We start from the raw sequence: 19733 nt of genomic DNA, 5'->3' as shown, positions 1-19733 counted from the left end.
GCTCTGCTCTCCTCAATGTAATATAGATATTATAGCCTGCTAGAGCTCTGCTCTCCTCACTGTAATATAGATATTATAGCCTGCTAGAGCTCTGCTCTCCTCAATGTAATATAGATATTATAGCCTGCTAGAGCTCTGCTCTTCTCAATGTAATATAGATATTATAGCCTGCTAGAGCTCTGCTCTCATCAATGTAATATAGATATTATAGCCTGCTAGAGCTCTGCTCTCCTCACTGTAATATAGATATTATAGCCTGCTAGAGCTCTGCTCTCCTCACTGTAATATAGATATTATAGCCTGCTAGAGCTCTCCTCACTGTAATATAGATATTATAGCCTGCTAGAGCTCTGCTCTCCTCAATGTAATATAGATATTATAGCCTGCTAGAGCTCTGCTCTCCTCACTGTAATATAGATATTATAGCCTGCTAGAGCTCTGCTTTCCTCACTGTAATATAGATATTATAGCCTGCTAGAGCTCTGCTCTCCTCAATGTAATATAGATATTATAGCCTGCTAGAGCTCTGCTCTCCTCAATGTAATATAGATATTATAGCCTGCTAGAGCTCTGCTCTCTTCACTGTAATATAGATATTATAGCCTGCTAGAGCTCTGCTCTCCTCAATGTAATATAGATATTATAGCCTGCTAGAGCTCTGCTCTCCTCACTGTAATATAGATATTATAGCCTGCTAGAGCTCTGCACTCCTCAATGTAATATAGATATTATAGCCTGCTAGAGCTCTGCTCTTCTCAATGTAATATAGATATTATAGCCTGCTAGAGCTCTGCTCTCATCAATGTAATATAGATATTATAGCCTGCTAGAGCTCTGCTCTCCTCACTGTAATATCGATATTATAGCCTGCTAGAGCTCTGCTCTCCTCACTGTAATATAGATATTATAGCCTGCTAGAGCTCTCCTCACTGTAATATAGATATTATAGCCTGCTAGAGCTCTCCTCAATGTAATATAGATATTATAGCCTGCTAGAATTCTGCTCTCCTCAATGTAATATAGATATTATAGCCTGCTAGAGCTCTGCTCTCCTCAATGTAATATAGATATTATAGCCTGCTAGAGCTCTGCTCTCCTCAATGAAGAAAGGCTGCCCGCCAGACAGGAGCAGCCGGAGCCGCCCGCCAGACAGGAGCAGCCGGAGCCGCCCGCCAGACAGGAGCAGCCGGAGCCGCCCGCCAGACAGGAGCAGCCGGAGCCGCCCGACAGACAGGAGCAGCCGGAGCCGCCCGACAGACAGGAGCAGCCCGCCAGACAGGAGCAGCCGGAGCCGCCCGCCAGACAGGAGCAGCCGGAGCCCCCCGCCAGACAGGAGCAGCCGGAGCCCCCCGCCAGACAGGAGCAGCCGGAGCCCCCCGCCAGACAGGAGCAGCCGGAGCCCCCCGCCAGACAGTAGCTGCCGGAGCCCGCCAGCCAGGAGCTGCCGGAGCCCGCCAGCCAGGAGCTGCTTCTCAGTCCGGTGCTGCCCCTCAATCCGGTGCTGCCCCTCAGTCCGGTGCTGCCCCTCAGTCCGGTGCTGCCCCTCAGTCCGGTGCTGCCCCTCAGTCCAGTGGGGTTATTATGGAGGGTGGCCGTTAGGAGGCCACGGAAGCGGGTAGTGACTATGGTGAAGTGGGGGCCACGTCCCACACCCGAGCCGCCGCCATAAGAAGGCCCACCCGGACCTTTCTGTATCAGGTTTGCGGCCGGAGTCCGCACCTTTGGGGGGGGGGTACTGTCACGCCCTGGCCTTAGTTATCTTTGTTTTCTTTATTATATTAGTTAGGTCAGGGTGTGACATGGGGGATGTTTGTGTGTATTTGTCTCGTCTTGGGTGGTTGTATTGTATAGGGGGTTTTGTAGAGTGTATGGGGTTGTGTTCAGTGTAGGTGTTTAGGAAAGTCTATGGTTGCCTGGTTTGGTTCTCAATCAGAGACAGCTGTTTATTGTTGTCTCTGATTGGGAGCCATATTTAAGGCAGCCATAGGCATTAGGCTATTGTGGGTAATTGTCTATGTGATGTTGCATGTTTGCACTCAGTATTATAGCGGTCACGTTCGTTTTGTTATTTTGTATTGTGTGTTAAGTGTTCTTCGTTATTAAAAAGAAGAATGTATTTCTCTCACGCTGCGCCTTGGTCCTCTCTTTCACCTATAGACGATCGTGACATGACATAAATGATGATAATCTTCACAGGCTGGTGTGGTCCTGATGCTCCTTTCTAATATCCAGGGTCTTATTCTGGTGACATGATGATCCATGCTTGACTGCTGTTTGACAAATACAAATATTCTCGCTGTTTTATCGTTAATAATATCATCACGTAGACTAGCCTACCCTCACTGTATCTGCAAGCTGTTGGCTAGAGTGCACGTGCCAAGACCAGATGGGCACGTGCCAAGACCAGATGGGCACCTCTGCTATTGAACACAACAGTGTTTGTGACTAAACTATCGGTGGAAATGAAAACATAGATTCTCTATTTAACTCGGCAAGTCAGGTAAAGAACACGTTCTTATTTACATTGACGGCCTACCGCGGCCAAACCGTGACGACGCTGGGCCAACTGTGAGCCGCCCTATGGGACTCCCAATCACGGCTGGTTGTGATACAGCCTGGAATCAAACCAGGGTCTTTAGTGACACCTCTACCACTGAGATGCAGTGCCTTAGACCACTGTGATACAGCCTGGAATCTAACCAGGGTCTGTAGTGACGCCTCTACCACTGAGATGCAGTGCATTAGACCGCTGTGATACAGCCTGGAATCAAACCAGGGTCTGTAGTGACACCTCTACCACTGAGATGCAGTGCCTTAGACCGCTGCGCCACTCGGGAGCCCTTACATATTGAACCTGGGAAAAGATTCGGTACATGAAAACCTAACTGAGAAAGTACCTTCTGTATTCACTTTCTCGTCACGCACTGATTTTTATCCACAACGAGTCAGTTTGGTAGAAAAACACTCCACTAACATTCATATTGTCCTGATGGGGATTCTAGACAAAATGCAATAAAATGCAAATTAATTACTTAAAAATCATACAATGTGATTTTCTGGATTATACATGCTTTGTAAGTAGGAAAACCTGCAAAATCGGCAGTGTATCAAATACTTGTTCTCCCCACTGTATACATAATATGACATTTGTAATGTCTTTATTCTTTTGGAACTTCTGTGAGTGTAATGTTACCTGTTCATTTTTATTGTTTATTTCACATCTACCTCACTTGCTTTGGCATTGTTAACATATGTTTCCCATGCCAATAAAGCCCCCCCCAATAATGCCTCTCCCTCTCTCTCTCCTTCTTACTCTCTCTGCCTCTCCCTCTCCCTCTCTCTCTCCTTCTTACTCTCTCTGCCTCTCTCTCTCTCTCTCCTTCTTACTCTCTCTGCCTCTCCCTCTCTCTCTCCTTCTTACTCTCTCTGCCTCTCCCTCTCTCTCTACTTCTTACTCTCTCTGCCTCTCCCTCTCCCTCTCTCTCTACTTCTTACTCTCTCTGCCTCTCCCTCTCTCTCTCCTTCTTATTCTCTCTCCCTCTCCCTCTCTCTCTCCTTCTTACTCTCTCTGCCTCTCCCTCTCTCTCTCCTTCTTACTCTCTCTGCCTCTCTCTCTCTCTCTCCTTCTTACTCTCTCTGCCTCTCCCTCTCTCTCTCCTTCTTACTCTCTCTGCCTCTCCCTCTCTCTCTCCTTCTTACTCTCTCTGCCTCTCCCTCTCTCTCTCATTCTTACTCTCTCTGCCTCTCCCTCTCTCTCTCCTTCTTACTCTCTCTGCCTCTCCCTCTCTCTCTACTTCTTACTCTCTCTGCCTCTCCCTCTCTCTCTCTCTCTCATTCTTACTCTCTCTGCCTCTCCCTCTCTCTCTCCTTCTTACTCTCTCTCCCTCTCTCTCTCCTTCTTACTCTCTCTGCCTCTCCCTCTCTCTCTCTCTCTCCTTCTTACTCTCTCTGCCTCTCCCTCTCTCTCTCCTTCTTACTCTCTCTCCCTCTCCCTCTCTCTCTCCTTCTTACTCTCTCTGCCTCTCTCTCTCTCTCTCCTTCTTACTCTCTCTGCCTCTCCCTCTCTCTCTCCTTCTTACTCTCTCTGCCTCTCCCTCTCTCTCTACTTCTTACTCTCTCTGCCTCTCCCTCTCTCTCTCTCTCTCCTTCTTACTCTCTCTCCCTCTCCCTCTCTCTCTCCTTCTTACTCTCTCTGCCTCTCTCTCTCTCTCTCTCTCTCCTTCTTACTCTCTCTGCCTCTCCCTCTCTCTCTCCTTCTTACTCTCTCTGCCTCTCCCTCTCTCTCTCCTTCTTACTCTCTCTGCCTCTCCCTCTCCCTCTCTCTCTCCTTCTTACTCTCTCTGCCTCTCTCTCTCTCTCTCCTTCTTACTCTCTCTGCCTCTCCCTCTCTCTCTCCTTCTTACTCTCTCTGCCTCTCCCTCTCTCTCTACTTCTTACTCTCTCTGCCTCTCCCTCTCCCTCTCTCTCTACTTCTTACTCTCTCTGCCTCTCCCTCTCTCTCTCCTTCTTATTCTCTCTCCCTCTCCCTCTCTCTCTCCTTCTTACTCTCTCTGCCTCTCCCTCTCTCTCTCCTTCTTACTCTCTCTGCCTCTCTCTCTCTCTCTCCTTCTTACTCTCTCTGCCTCTCCCTCTCTCTCGCCTTCTTACTCTCTCTGCCTCTCCCTCTCTCTCTCCTTCTTACTCTCTCTGCCTCTCCCTCTCTCTCTCATTCTTACTCTCTCTGCCTCTCCCTCTCTCTCTCCTTCTTACTCTCTCTGCCTCTCCCTCTCTCTCTACTTCTTACTCTCTCTGCCTCTCCCTCTCTCTCTCTCTCTCCTTCTTACTCTCTCTGCCTCTCCCTCTCTCTCTCCTTCTTACTCTCTCTCCCTCTCCCTCTCTCTCTCCTTCTTACTCTCTCTGCCTCTCCCTCTCTCTCTCCTTCTTACTCTCTCTGCCTCTCCCTCTCTCTCTCCTTCTTACTCTCTCTGCCTCTCCCTCTCTCTCTCCTTCTTACTCTCTCTGCCTCTCCCTCTCTCTCTCCTTCTTACTCTCTCTGCCTCTCCCTCTCTCTCTCCTTCTTACTCTCTCTGCCTCTCCCTCTCTCTCTCCTTCTTACTCTCTCTGCCTCTCCCTCTCTCTCTCCTTCTTACTCTCTCTGCCTCTCCCTCTCTCTCTCCTTCTTACTCTCTCTGCCTCTCCCTCTCTCTCTCCTTCTTACTCTCTCTGCCTCTCCCTCTCTCTCTCCTTCTTACTCTCTCTGCCTCTCCCTCTCTCTCTCCTTCTTACTCTCTCTGCCTCTCTCTCTCTCTCCTTCTTACTCTCTCTGCCTCTCCCTCTCTCTCTACTTCTTACTCTCTCTGCCTCTCCCTCTCTCTCTCTCTCCTTCTTACTCTCTCTGCCTCTCCCTCTCTCTCTACTTCTTACTCTCTCTGCCTCTCCCTCTCTCTCTCCAATACCATTTTCTTCTCTAATCCCTCGACACCCTGTGAACATGCAGACTGCCTTCTTCGACCAATCTTACTGTGCCCACTTCCACTGCCCACTCTGCCAGTCTGTGTATTTACTGTAGAAACTCTACCTGTGACTGCTTACATCAGATCCACATCCAATCATAGATATCTACTAAGTAAACATATGGAATTATTTTAAGATGGTCATACCAAGGATCATTTAGCTAGTTGATGTAGAATTTTGGGACCCCTTTAGGTAACCCCAAAAATATGTAAAACAATTATTGGATGGATGAAACATTGAATTTGGTCTTACTGCTATTAGCCCATAGAAACACATTGAATAACAGATTCATACATGGATAAACATATAGTAATTGTTGTTTTGAAGTGTCCTATATATCTGAGAGATATAAGATCAGGAATGTATTATATATCCTATTTTACCCACATTTAACCACAATTAACCATATTTAACCATATTAACCTAAATGACTTTCATATGTACTTCCATATGGGCCTCATCTCCTCCTGGGCCTCATCTCCTCCTGGGCCTCATCTCCTCCTGGGCCACATCTCCTCCTGGGCCTCATCTCCTCCTGGGCCTCATCTCCTCCTGGGCCACATCTCCTCCTGGGCCTCATCTCCTCCTGGGCCTCATCTCCTCCTGGGCCACATCTCCTCCTGGGTTGCCTGCCTCCTGGGCCACATCTCATCCTGGGCCACATCTCCTCCTGGGCCACATCTCCCCCTGGGTTGCCTGCCTCCTCTGTCCCCTTTTTGGTTCTTGTCTGTTTGGTTTGTAAGTTTGTTGATTCATTTGCCTTGTATTTATATTCATGAAATGTTATGAAACTGCCATTATGTTTGGTCTCTACTTCACTCTGCCAGCTCAACCCAGATCTAACAGAACCTGGTCTGTACTTCACTCTGCCAGCTCAACCCAGATCTAACAGAACCTGGTCTGTACTTCACTCTGCCAGCTCAACCCAGATCTAACAGAACCTGGTCTGTACTTCACTCTGCCAGCTCAACCCAGATCTAACAGAACCTGGTCTGTACTTCACTCTGCCAGGTCAACCCGGATCCAATAGAACCTGGTCTCTACTTCACTCTGCCTGCTCAACCTGGATCCAAAAGAACCAAAAGTCTCTTTTCTACCAAGTGACAGATCCAATTCACATGACTAACAACAGAGGATGAATGCTTGATATAATATGAAAGAAACTGGTGCAGTTTGGGTCGTTCCACAGCCTCTGACTTTCCTAGAGAACAGAAGATTACTGGAGCACAAACACAGTCGCAGCCAACAAGCATCATGTGTTCTTCAGCATCTGGAGTCCAAGCTAAAGCTGAAAGAAGCTGTTGGTCTCTTTCTGTCCCAGTCTCTGTGTTAACTCTCTGTCCCAGTCCCTGTCTCTGTGTTAACTCTCTGTCCCAGTCCCTGTCTCTGTCTCAACTCTCTGTCCCAGTCCCTGTCTCTGTGTTAACTCTCTGTCCCAGTCCCTGTCTCTGTGTTAACTCTCTGTCCCAGTCCCTGTCTCTGTTTTACCTCTCTGTCCCAGTCCTTGTCTCTGTGTTAACTCTCTGTCCCAGTCCCTGTCTCTGTTTTAACTCTCTGTCCCAGTCCTTGTCTCTGTGTTAACTCTCTGTCCCAGTCCCTGTGTTAACTCTCTGTCCCAGTCCCTGTCTCTGTGTTAACTCTCTGTCCCAGTCCCTGTCTCTGTTTTAACTCTCTGTCCCAGTCCTTGTCTCTGTTTTAACTCTCTGTCCCAGTCCCTGTCTCTGTGTTAACTCTCTGTCCCAGTCCCTGTCTCTGTGTTAACTCTCTGTCCCAGTCCCTGTCTCTGTGTTAACTCTCTGTCCCAGTCCCTGTCTCTGTGTTAACTCTCTGTCCCAGTCCTTGTCTCTGTGTTAACTGTCTGTCCCAGTCCCTGTCTCTGTGTTAACTCTCTGTCACAGTCCCTGTCTCGGAGTTAACTCTCTGTCCCAGTCCGTCTCTGTGTTAACTCTCTGTCCCAGTCCCTGTCTCTGTTTTAACTCTCTGTCCCAGTCCCTGTCCCTGTTTTAACTCTCTGTCCCAGTCCCTGTCCCTGTTTTAACTCTCTGTCCCAGTCCCTGTCTCTGTTTTAACTCTCTGTCCCAGTCCCTGTCTCTGTGTTAACTCTCTGTCCCAGTCCCCGTCTCTGTTTTAACTCACTGCCCCAGTCCCTGTCCCTGTTTTAACTCTCTGTCCCAGTCCCTGTCCCTGTTTTAACTCTCTGTCCCAGTCCCTGTCTCTGTTTTACCTCTCTGTCCCAGTACCTGTCTCTGTGTTAACTCTCTGTCCCAGTCCTTGTCTCTGTGTTAACTCTCTGTCCCAGTCCCTGTCTCTGTGTTAACTCTCTGTCCCAGTCCCTGTCTCTGTTTTAACTCTCTGTCCCAGTCCATGTCTCTGTTTTAACTCTCTGTCCCAGTCCCTGTCTCTGTGTTAACTCTCTGTCCCAGTCCCTGTCTCTGTTAACTCTCTGTCCCAGTCCTTGTCTCTGTTTTAACTCTCTGTCCCAGTCCCTGTCTCTGTTTTAACTCTCTGTCCCAGTCCCTGTCTCTGTGTTAACTCTCTGTCCCAGTCCCTGTCTCTGTGTTAACTCTCTGTCCCAGTCCCTGTCTCTGTGTTAACTCTCTGTCCCAGTCCCTGTCTCTGTTTTAACTCTCTGTCCCAGTCCCTGTCTCTGTGTTAACTCTCTGTCACAGTCCCTGTCTCGGAGTTAACTCTCTGTCCCAGTCCCTGTCTCTGTGTTAACTCTCTGTCCCAGTCCCTGTCTCTGTTTTACCTCTCTGTCCCAGTCCATGTCTCTGTGTTAACTCTCTGTCCCAGTCCCTGTCTCTGTTTTAACTCTCTGTCCCAGTCCTTGTCTCTGTGTTAACTCTCTGTCCCAGTCCCTGTGTTAACTCTCTGTCCCAGTCCCTGTCTCTGTGTTAACTCTCTGTCCCAGTCCCTGTCTCTGTGTTAACTCTCTGTCCCAGTCCCTGTCTCTGTGTTAACTCTCTGTCCCAGTCCTTGTCTCTGTGTTAACTGTCTGTCCCAGTCCCTGTCTCTGTGTTAACTCTCTGTCACAGTCCCTGTCTCGGAGTTAACTCTCTGTCCCAGTCCGTCTCTGTGTTAACTCTCTGTCCCAGTCCCTGTCTCTGTTTTAACTCTCTGTCCCAGTCCCTGTCCCTGTTTTAACTCTCTGTCCCAGTCCCTGTCCCTGTTTTAACTCTCTGTCCCAGTCCCTGTCTCTGTTTTAACTCTCTGTCCCAGTCCCTGTCTCTGTGTTAACTCTCTGTCCCAGTCCCCGTCTCTGTTTTAACTCACTGCCCCAGTCCCTGTCCCTGTTTTAACTCTCTGTCCCAGTCCCTGTCCCTGTTTTAACTCTCTGTCCCAGTCCCTGTCTCTGTTTTACCTCTCTGTCCCAGTACCTGTCTCTGTGTTAACTCTCTGTCCCAGTCCTTGTCTCTGTGTTAACTCTCTGTCCCAGTCCCTGTCTCTGTGTTAACTCTCTGTCCCAGTCCCTGTCTCTGTTTTAACTCTCTGTCCCAGTCCCTGTCTCTGTTTTAACTCTCTGTCCCAGTCCCTGTCTCTGTGTTAACTCTCTGTCCCAGTCCCTGTCTCTGTTAACTCTCTGTCCCAGTCCTTGTCTCTGTTTTAACTCTCTGTCCCAGTCCCTGTCTCTGTTTTAACTCTCTGTCCCAGTCCCTGTCTCTGTGTTAACTCTCTGTCCCAGTCCCTGTCTCTGTGTTAACTCTCTGTCCCAGTCCCTGTCTCTGTGTTAACTCTCTGTCCCAGTCCCTGTCTCTGTTTTCAACTCTCTGTCCCAGTCCCTGTCCCTGTTTTAACTCTCTGTCCCAGTCCCTGTCTCTGAGTTAACTCTCTGTCCCAGTCCCTGTCTCTGTTTTAACTCTCTGTCCCAGTCCCTGTCTCTGTTTTAACTCTCTGTCCCAGTCCCTGTCTGTTTTAACTCTCTGTCCCAGTCCCCGTCTCTGTGTTAATTCTCTGTCCCAGTCCCGGTCTCTGTTTTAACTCTCTGTCTCAGTCCCTGTGTCACGCCCTGGCCTTAGTTATCTTTGTTTTCTTTATTATTTTAGTTAGGTCAGGGTGTGACATGGGGAATGTATGTGTTTTTGCATTGTCTAGGGGTTTTGTACGTTTAATGGGTCAGTGTCTTGTCTAGGTGTTTCTATGTCTATGGCTGCCTAGATTGGTTCTCAATTAGAGGCAGCTGTGGTTCATTGTCTCTGATTGAGAGCCATATTTAAGGCAGCCATAGGCATTTGGGTTTTGTGGGTAATTGTCTATGTAGAACGTTTGTAGCTTTTGTATTGCACTTACGTTTGTAGCTTCACGGTCGTTTGTTGTTTTGTTTAGTTTTGTCATAAGTGTTCGTTTCGTGTTTCACTCTTCTCTAAATAAAGAGAATGTATTTTTCACACGCTGCGCCTTGGTCCACTCTTTCTCATCAAGACGATCGTGACAGAATTACCCACCGTAACGGGACCAAGCAGCGTGTTAAGCAGCAGCAGGAGCAGCGCATAAAGGATTCTTGGACTTGGGAGGAGATACTGGAAGGTAAGGGACCTTGGGCTCAACCGGGAGAATATCGCCTCCCTCGTGAAGAGCTGGAGGCAGCTAAAGCCGAGAGGAGGCGATATGAGGAGGCAGCACGGAAGCAAGGCTGGAAGCCCGAGAGTCAAACCCAAACATTTCTTGGGGGGGGGCTACAAGGGAGTGTGGCGAAGTCAGGTAGGAGACCTGCGCCAACTTCCCGAGCTTACCGTGGAGCGCGAAAGTACGGGCAGACACCGTGTTATGCGGTAGAGCGCACGGTGTCTCCTGTACGTGTGCATAGCCCGGTGCGGGTTATTCCACCTCCCCGCACTGGCAGGGCTAGATTGAGGATTGAGCCGGATGTCATGAAGCCGGCCCAACGCATCTGGCCTCCAGTGCGTCTCCTCGGGCCGGCTTACATGGCACCAGCCTTACGCATGGTGTCCCCGGTTCGCATACACAGCCCAGTGCGGGTTATTCCACCTCCCCTTACTGGTCGGGCTACGGGGAGCATACAACCAGGTAAGGTTGGGCAGGCTCAGTGCTCAAGGGAGCCAGTACGCCTGCACGGTCCGGTATTTCCGGCGCCACCTCCCCGCCCCAGCCCAGTACCACCAGTGCCTACACCACGCACCAGGCTTCCAGTGTGTCTCCAGAGCCCTGTTCCTCCTCCACGCATTCGCCCTATGGTGCGTGTCTCCAGCCCGGTACCACCAGTGCCGGCACCACGCACTAGGCCTAATGTGCATCTCCAGGGTCCAGTATGCCCTGTTCCTTCTCCCCGCACTAGCCTTGAGGTGCGTGTATCCAGTCCGGTACCACCAGTTCCGGCACCACGCACCAGGCCTACTGTGCGCCTCAGCAGGTCAGAGTCGGCCTTCTACCCAACGCCGCCTGCACTGCTCGTCTGCTCAACGCCGCCTGCACTGCTCATCTGCCCAGCGCCGTCTGAGCCATCTGTCTGCCCAGCGCCATCTGAGCCATCCGTCTGCCCAGCGCCATCTGAGCCATCCGTCTGCCCAGCGCCATCTGAGCCATCCGTCTGCCCAGCGCCATCTGAGCCATCCGTCTGCCCAGCGCCATCTGAGCCATCCGTCTGTCCCGAGCCATTAGAGCCGCCCGTCTGTCCCGAGCCGTCAGAGCCGTTCGTCAGTCAGGAGCCGCTAGAGCCGTCCGTCAGTCAGGAGCTGCCAGAGACGCCAGCCAGTCAGGAGCTGCCAGAGCCGCCAGCCAGTCAGGAACTGCCAGAGCCGCCAGCCAGTCAGGAGCCGCCAGAGCCTTCCGCCAGACAGGAGCCGCCAGAGCCTTCCGCCAGACAGGAGCCGCTAGAGCCTTCTGCCAGACAGGAGCAGCCAGAGCCTTCCGTCAGACAGGAGCAGCCAGAGCCTTCCGCCAGACAGGAGCAGCCAGAGCCGTCATCCAGCCATGACCGGCCAGAGCCGTCATCCAGCCATGACCGGCCAGAGCCGTCAGCCAGCCATGACCGGCCAGAGCCGTCAGCCAGCCATGACCGGCCAGAGCCGTCAGCCAGCCATGACCGGCCAGAGCCGTCAGCCAGCCAGGATCGGCCAGAGCCGCCAGTCAGCCAGGATCTGCCAGAGCCGCCAGTCAGCCAGGATCTGCCAGAGCCGCCAGTCAGCCAGGATCTGCCAGAGCCGCCAGTCAGCCAGGATCTGCCAGAGCCGCCAATCAGCCAGGATCTTCCAGAGCCGCCAGCCAGCCAGGATCTGCCAGAGCCGCCAGCCAGCCAGGATCTGCCAGAGCCGCCAGCCAGCCAGGATCTGCCAGAGCCGCCAGTCAGCCATGACCGGCCAGAGCCGTCATCCAGCCATGACCGGCCAGAGCCGTCAGCCAGCCATGACCGGCCAGAGCCGTCAGCCAGCCATGACCGGCCAGAGCCGTCAGCCAGCCAGGATCGGCCAGAGCCGCCAATCAGCCAGGATCTGCCAGAGCCGCCAGTCAGCCAGGATCTGCCAGAGCCGCCAGTCAGCCAGGATCTGCCAGAGCCACCAGCCAGCCAGGATCTGCCAGAGCCGCCAGTCAGCCAGGATCTGCCAGAGCCGCCAACCAGCCAGGATCTACCAGAGCCACCAAAGCGGGTATTGACAATGGTGGAGTGGGGGCCACGTCCCGCACCTGAGCAGCCGCCATAAGAAGGCCCACCCCGGACCCTCCCCTCCTGTGTCAGGTTTTGCGGCCGGAGTCCGCACCTTTGGGGGGGGGGGGGGGGGTACTGTCACGCCCTGGCCTTAGTTATCTTTGTTTTCTTTATTATTTTAGTTAGGTCAGGGTGTGACATGGGGAATGTATGTGTTTTTGGATTGTCTAGGGGTTTTGTACGTTTAATGGGTCAGTGGCTTGTCTAGGTGTTTGTATGTCTATGGCTGCCTAGATTGGTTCTCAATTAGAGGCAGCTGTGGTTCATTGTCTCTGATTGAGAGCCATATTTAAGGCAGCCATAGGCATTGGGTTTTGTGGGTAATTGTCTATGTATAACGTTTGTAGCTTTTGTATTGCACTTACGTTTGTAGCTTCACGGTCGTTTGTTGTTTTGTTTAGTTTTGTCATAAGTGTTCGTTTCGTGTTTCACTCTTCTCTAAATAAAGAGAATGTATTTTTCACACGCTGCGCCTTGGTCCACTCTTTCTCATCAAGACGATCGTGACACCCTGTCTCTGTGTTAACTCTCTGTCCCAGTCCCTGTCTCTGTGTTAACTCTCTGTCCCAATCCCTGTGTTAACTCTCTGTCCCAGTCCCCGTCTCTGTTTTAACTCTCTGTCTGTCCCTGTCTTAACTCTCTGTCCCAGTCCCCGTCTCTGTTTTAACTCTCTGTCTGTCCTTGTCTCAACTCTCTGTCCCAGTCCCTGTCCCTGTTTTACCTCTCTGTCCCAGTCCCTGTCTCTGTGTTAACTCTCTGTCTGTCCCAGTCCCTGTCTCTGTGTTAACTCTCTGTCTGTCCCAGTCCCTGTCTCTGTTTTAACTCTCTTTCTCTCTCTCCCTGCTGTAGAGCCGGATGATGTAATAGTTTAATTTAATACTCTCCATCTCTGGCTTTTACAGACACATCTCACATAGAATCTCACCTGTCTCTGGACCGCTACACACTCTCTGACTGTCCCCCTCCCCTCTCTCTCTCCCTTCCCTCCCCAACAAGAGTGCCTGTCCTGGCTGGTAAATAATTGAGGCAGACCTCTCAGACACTATGGAGGAAGACACACCAAGACCTCTCAGACAATATGGAGAATAAGGTTTCAGAACCACGTTCTGAGAGGAAGGAGTGTTTTGATCCCACAGATCTGTTTCTCTCAGCTGATCTGGTTCCAGTGTAGTTCATCATTCCATTTCCTTACGTAAAACGTGTGAAAACCTCCTAAACTGGTTTTGTTCTCTTGCACATCAGCCAGTTTACCTGAGATACTGTTTTTATCTAACCTCAAATTGGTCTCTCTCACACAACACAGGAACGAGATGCACCCCTATCTTACCCAACACAGTAACAGGAAGGGGAGGAGATTCACCCCTATCTTACCCAACACAGGAACAGAGAGGAGATTCACCCCTATCTTACCCAACACAGGAACAGGAAGGGGAGGAGATGCACCCCTGTCTTACCCAACACAGGAACAGGAAGGGGAGGAGATGCACCCCTATCTTACCCAACACAGGAACAGGAAGGGGAGGAGATGCACCCCTATCTTACCCAACACAGGAACAGGGAGGAGATGCACCCCTATCTTACCCAACACAGGAACAGAGAGGAGATGCACCCCTATCTTACCCAACACAGGAACAGGGAGGAGATGCACCCCTATCTTACCCAACACAGGAACAGAGAGGAGATGCACCCCTATCTTACCCAACACAGGAACAGAGAGGAGCTGCACCCCTATCTTACCCAACACAGGAACAGGAAGGGGAGGAGATGCACCCCTATCTTACCCAACACAGGAACAGGGAGGAGATGCACCCCTATCTTACCCAACACAGGAACAGAGAGGGGAGGAGATGCACCCCTATCTTACCCAACACAGGAACAGAGAGGAGATTCACCCCTATCTTACCCAACACAGGAACAGAGAGGAGATTCACCCCTATCTTACCCAACACAGGAACAGGAAGAGGAGGAGATGCACCCCTGTCTTACCCAACACAGGAACAGGAAGGGGAGGAGATGCACCCCTATCTTACCCAACACAGGAACAGGAAGGGGAGGAGATGCACCCCTATCTTACCCAACACAGGAACAGGGAGGAGATGCACCCCTATCTTACCCAACACAGGAACAGAGAGGAGATGCACCCCTATCTTACCCAACACAGGAACAGGGAGGAGATGCACCCCTATCTTACCCAACACAGGAACAGAGAGGAGATGCACCCCTATCTTACCCAACACAGGAACAGAGAGGAGATGCACCCCTATCTTACCCAACACAGGAACAGGAAGGGGAGGAGATGCACCCCTATCTTACCCAACACAGGAACAGGGAGGAGATGCACCCCTATCTTACCCAACACAGGAACAGAGAGGGGAGGAGATGCACCCCTATCTTACCCAACACAGGAACAGGAACAGAGAGGAGATGCACCCCTGTCTTACCCAACACAGGAACAGAGAGGAGATGCACCCCTATCTTACCCAACACAGGAACAGAGAGGAGATGCACCCCTATCTCACCCAACACAGGAACAGAGAGGAGATGCACCCCTATCTTACCCAACACAGGAACAGAGAGGAGATGCACCCCTATCTTACCCAACACAGGAACAGAGAGGAGATGCACCCCTATCTTACCCAACACAGGAACAGGGAGGAGATGAACCCCTATCTTACCCAACACAGGAACAGGGAGGAGATGCACCCCTATCTCACCCAACATAGGAACAGGAAGGGGAGGAGATGCACCCCTATCTTACCCAACACAGGAACAGGAAGGGGAGGATATGCACCCCTATCTTACCCAACACAGGAACAGGAAGGGGAGGAGATGCACCCCTATCTTACCCAACACTGGAACAGGAAGGGGACGATATGCACCCCTATCTTACCCAACACAGGAACAGGAAGGGGAGGATATGCACCCCTATCTCACCCAACACAGGAACAGGGAGGAGATGCACCCCTATCTCACCCAACACAGGAACAGGGAGGAGATGCACCCCTATCTCACCCAACACAGGAACAGAGAGGAGATGCACCCCTATCTTACCCAACACAGGAACAGAGAGGAGATGCACCCCTATCTTACCCAACACAGGAACAGGAAGGGGAGGATATGCACCCCTATCTCACCCAACACAGGAACAGGGAGGAGATGCACCCCTATCTCACCCAACACAGGAACAGGGAGGAGATGCACCCCTATCTCACCCAACACAGGAACAGGGAGGAGATGCACCCCTATCTTACCCAACACAGGAACAGAGAGGAGATGCACCCCTATCTTACCCAACACAGGAACAGGAAGGGGAGGAGATGCACCCCTATCTTACCCAACACAGGAACAGGAACAGAGAGGAGATGCACCCCTATCTAACCCAACACAGGAAAAGGGAAGAGATGCACCCCTATCTTACCCAACACAGGAACAGGGAGGAGATGCACCCCTATCTCACCCAACACAGGAACAGAGAGGAGATGCACCCCTATCTTACCCAACACAGGAACAGGAAGGGGAGGAGATGCACCCCTATCTTACCCAACACAGGAACAGGAACAGAGAGGAGATGCACCCCTATCTTACCCAACACAGGAACAGGAAGGGGAGGAGATGCACCCCTATCTTACCCAACACAGGAACAGGGAAGAGATGCACCCCTATATTACCCAACACAGGAACAGGAAGGGTAGGAGATGCACCCCTATCTCACCCAACACAGGAACAGAAAGGAGATGCACCCCTATCTCACCCAACACAGGAACAGGGAGGAGATTCACCCCTATCTTACCCAACACAGGAACAGAGAGGAGATGCACCCCTATCTTACCCAACACAGGAACAGGAACAGAGAGGAGATGCACCCCTATCTCACCCAACACAGGAACAGGAAGGGGAGGAGATGCACCCCTATCTTACCCAACACAGGAACAGGGAGGAGATGCACCCCTATCTCACCCAACACAGGAACAGGGAGGAGATGCACCCCTATCTCACCCAACACAGGAACAGGGAGGAGATGCACCCCTATCTCACCCAACACAGGAACAGAGAGGAGATGCACCCCTATCTTACCCAACACAGGGACAGGAACAGAGAGGAGATGCACCCCTATCTCACCCAACACAGGAACAGGAAGGAGATGCACCCCTATCTCACCCAACACAGGAACAGGAAGGGGAGGAGATGCACCCATATCTTACCCAACACAGGAACAGGGAGGAGATGCACCCCTATCTTACCCAACACAGGAACAGAGAGGAGATGCACCCCTATCTCACCCAACACAGGAACAGAGAGGGGAGGAGATGCACCCCTATCTTACCCAACACAGGAACAGGGAGGAGATGCACCCCTATCTTACCCAACACAGGAACAGAGAGGGGAGGAGATGCACCCCTATCTTACCCAACACAGGAAGGGGAGTAGATGCACCCCTATCTTACCCAACACAGGAACAGGAAGGGGAGGAGATGCACCCCTATCTTACCCAACACAGGAACAGGGAGGAGATGCACCCCTATCTCACCCACCACAGGAACAGGGAGGAGATGCACCCCTATCTCACCCAACACAGGAACAGGGAGGAGATGCACCCCTATCTTATCCAACACAGGAACAGAGAGGAGATCCACCCCTATCTTACCCAACACAGGAACAGGAAGGGGAGGATATGCACCCCTATCTAACCCAACACAGGAACAGGAAGGATATGCACCCCTAAGTTACCCAACACAGGAACAGGAAGGATATGCACCCCTATCTTACCCAACACAGGAACAGGAACAGAGAGGGGAGGAGATGCACCCCTATCTCACCCAACACAGGAACAGGAAGGATATGCACCCCTATCTTACCCAACACAGGAACAGAGAGGGGAGGAGATGCACCCATATCTTACCCAACACAGGAACAGGGAGGGGAGGAGATGCACCCCTATCTTACCCAACACAGGAATAGGGAGGAGATGCACCCCTATCTTACCTAACACAGGAACAGAGAGGAGATGCACCCCTATCTTACCCAACACAGTAACAGAGAGGAGATGCACCCCTATCTTACCCAACACAGGAACAGGGAGGAGATGCACCCCTATCTCACCCAACACAGGAACAGAGAGGGGAGGAGATGCACCCCTATCTTACCCAACACAGGAACAGGGAGGGGAGGAGATGCACCCCTATCTTACCCAACACAGGAACAGGGAGGAGATGCACCCCTATCTTACCCAACACAGGAACAGAGAGGAGATGCACCCCTATCTTACCCAACACAGGAACAGGAACAGAGAGGAGATGCACCCCTCTCTCACCCAACACAGGAACAGAGAGGGGAGGAGATGCACCCCTATCTTACCCAACACAGGAACAGGGAGGAGATGCACCCCTATCTTACCCAACACAGGAACAGGGAGGAGATGCACCCCTATCTTACCCAACACAGGAACAGAGAGGAGATGCACCCCTATCTTACCCAACACAGGAACAGGAACAGGGAGGGGAGGTGATGCACACTGTAGTGGAAATTCTAACCAAGTGAGAGAGACTGTTATTTCTTCAAAGAATCATCTTTATTTAATATGAATTGCAATAATGAAGCTGGTCAACCATACACTATGCAGTGGAAGGCCGAGAGCTCAATGAAACAAGAGTCTCAACCTTTATAGGAAACTACAACCTTGTGACAGTTTAGCAGGTGAGACAAGTGATTACATTACTCCTGTCTGCTGATAGGTCAATCATGATCAAGCCAGTCTCTGTTCTCTTCATATTTCCACATAGCCCTTGAAACAGACGAAAAGAACCGGATGGACCAAGAACTGGTCACTCAGATGTCTTGGCTGTGTGACTGAGATGAACAGAGGCAGGAGTGGAATATTACCAGCTTCTTCTTACAACACCTTGAAACAGACAGTGGAAACGTACAGGTTTAAGGCTCATACAGCACCTGTGCATAACACAGTCATTTTGCCACGATAACACCAATCTTACCCAACACAGTAACAGGGAGGGGAGGAGATGCATAGTACAGCGATGATATAATCTACACAGGGAGGATATGAATAGTGCAGATGACGCATGTATATCACATGAGACTCAGTACTGTGACGTCTGTCCACATCTCTCTCTCCTCTCCAGAGCGGGCGGGCTGCCCCAATTTCGTGTGTGTGATGCTCAGAAGCTCTCCTCTCCCGTCCTCTTCTCCCTTCCTCTCATCTCCCTGCCTCTCCTTTCCCGTCCTCCCCTCCCCTCTCTACTTCCTCCTCTCCCGCCACCTGGCACAAACTGGTTGGATCAATGTAGTTTCCATGTCACCCCCCCCCCCCAAAAAAAATATCAACATAAGGGAATTTTGGATTTTTCTCACCCAACTTTTAACCTAAATCCAACGACATGGTGACATTTTGTGTTAATTTCGCATTGAATTCACGTTAGTTGACAACTCAACCAATGTAAATTAAAACTAGATGTTGAAATGACATCTGGGTCATCTCATTCTCCTCCTCTTTCCTCCCCTCTTCATTTCTCCCCTCCTTCTGAGAGTAAGAAAACAGTTCATTGCACTAAATAAACCTCCCTTCTGTCTGAAAAGTATAAAGCCTCGCTAGGGTTCTAGAGGCATCGTGGTTCATTCTATATTAATGTCAGATCTATCTGTTCAGGTTAGGGTTCTACTGGTTCACATACGGACATGACTGTCAGGTTAGGGTTCTACTGGTTCATATACGGGAAATGACTGTCAGGTTAGGATTCTACTGGTTCATATACGGGACATGACTGTCAAGTTAGGGTTCCACTGGTTCATATACGGGACATGACTGTCAGGTTAGGGTTCTACTGGTTCATATACGGGACATGACTGTCAGGTTAGGGTTCCACTGGTTCATATACGGGACATGACTGTCAGGTTAGGGTTCCACTGGTTCATATACGGGACATGACTGTCAGGTTAGGGTTCTACTGGTTCACATACAGCCATGACTGTCAGGTTAGGGTTCTACTGGTTCATATACGGGACATGACTGTCAGGTTAGGGTTCTACTGGTTCATATACGGGACATGACTGTCAGGTTAGGGTTCCACTGGTTCATATACGGGACATGACTGTCAGGTTAGGGTTCCACTGGTTCATATACGGGACATGACTGTCAGGTTAGGGTTCTACTGGTTCACATACAGCCATGACTGTCAGGTTAGGGTTCTACTGGTTCATATACGGGACATGACTGTCAGGTTAGGGTTCTACTGGTTCATATACGGGACAAGACTGTCAGGTTAGGGTTCCACTGGTTCATATACGGGACATGACTGTCAGGTTAGGGTTCTACTGGTTCACATACGGGACATGACTGTCAGGTTAGGGTTCTACTGGTTCACATACAGACATGACTGTCAGGTTAGGGTTCTACTGGTTCACATACAGACATGACTGTCAGGTTAGGGTTCTACTGGTTCACATACAGACATGACTGTCAGGTTAGGGTTCTACTGGTTCACATACAGACATGACTGTCAGGTTAGGGTTCTACTGGTTCACATACAGACATGACTGTCAGGTTAGGGTTCTACTGGTTCACATA

The sequence above is a fragment of the Salvelinus alpinus genome, chromosome 8, assembly GCF_045679555.1.
Source record: "Salvelinus alpinus chromosome 8, SLU_Salpinus.1, whole genome shotgun sequence".
NCBI classification, from domain to species: domain Eukaryota; kingdom Metazoa; phylum Chordata; class Actinopteri; order Salmoniformes; family Salmonidae; genus Salvelinus; species Salvelinus alpinus.
The sequence above is the reverse complement of the archived record's forward strand: the minus strand, read 5'-3'. Positions refer to the sequence as shown.